The sequence below is a fragment of the Arachis hypogaea genome, chromosome 19 (assembly GCF_003086295.3).
Source record: "Arachis hypogaea cultivar Tifrunner chromosome 19, arahy.Tifrunner.gnm2.J5K5, whole genome shotgun sequence".
NCBI classification, from domain to species: Eukaryota; Viridiplantae; Streptophyta; class Magnoliopsida; order Fabales; family Fabaceae; genus Arachis; species Arachis hypogaea.
Window position 1 is genome coordinate 127,628,066 of NC_092054.1, and position 1,045 is coordinate 127,629,110.

The 1,045-nt window shown below is 41.5% G+C and overlaps 1 non-coding gene across 1 annotated transcript; it reads right to left on the reverse strand.

The window, feature by feature from the left end:
• Positions 1 to 459: 459 nt before the first annotated feature.
• LOC112780320 (small nucleolar RNA R71) lies at positions 460 to 567 on the reverse strand. Its single transcript, XR_003191165.1, has one exon. It is a non-coding gene; the product is annotated as a small nucleolar RNA R71 (small nucleolar RNA).
• Positions 568 to 1,045: the final 478 nt, after the last annotated feature.

Consider the following 1,045-nt stretch of genomic DNA (forward strand, 5'->3'; position numbering starts at 1 on the left):
AGCTAAAGCACAATTCTCTCTAGAGGGCCTAACAGAGCTTTTCAAGGAAGAAGAACCATGGCAGCCGAAAACAACAATACCAACAATGCAAGGAAGGTGCTTGGTGACTTTACTGCACCTACTCCCGACTTCTATAGGAGAAGCATCTCAATCCCTGCCATTGGAGCAAACAACTTTGAGCTTAAGCCTCAATTAGTTTCTCTAATGCAACAGAATTGCAAGTTTCATGGACTTCCATTGGAAGATCCTCATCAGTTCTTAGCTGAATTCTTGCAAATCTGTGACACTGTCAAGATCAATGGGGTTGATCCCGAGGTCTACAAGCTTATGCTCTTTCCCTTTGCTGTAAGAGACAGAGCTAGAACATGGTTGGATTCACAACCTAAAGAAAGCCTGAACTCTTGGGAAAAGCTAGTTAATGCCTTCTTGGCAAAGTTCTTTCCACCTCAAAAATTGAGCAAGCTTAGAGTGGAAGTCTAAACCTTCAGACAGAAGGAAGGTGAATCCCTCTATGAAGCTTGGGAAAGATACAAGCAATTGATCAGAAGGTGTCCTTCTGACATGCTTTCTGAATAGAGCATCATAGGTATCTTCTATGATGGTCTGTCTGAACTGTCTAAGATGTCATTGGACAGCTCTGCTGGAGGATATCTTCATCTGAAGAAGACGTCTGCAGAAGCTCAAGAACTCATTGAAATAGTTGCAAATAACCAATTCATGTACACTTCTGAAAGGAATCCTGTGAATAATGGGACAACTCAGAAGAAAGGAGTTCTTGAGATTGATACTCTGAATGCCATATTGGCTCAGAATAAAATATTGACCCAACAAGTCAATATGATTTCTCAGAGTCTATCTGAAATGCAAGCAGCAACAGGCAGTACTAAGGAAGCTTCCTCTGAAGAAGAAGCTTATGATCCTGAGAACCCAGCAATGGAAGAGGTGAATCACATGGGAGAACCCTATGAAAACACCTATAATCCTTCATGGAGAAATCATCCAAATCTCTCATAGAAGGATCAACAGAGACCTCAACAAGGTTTCA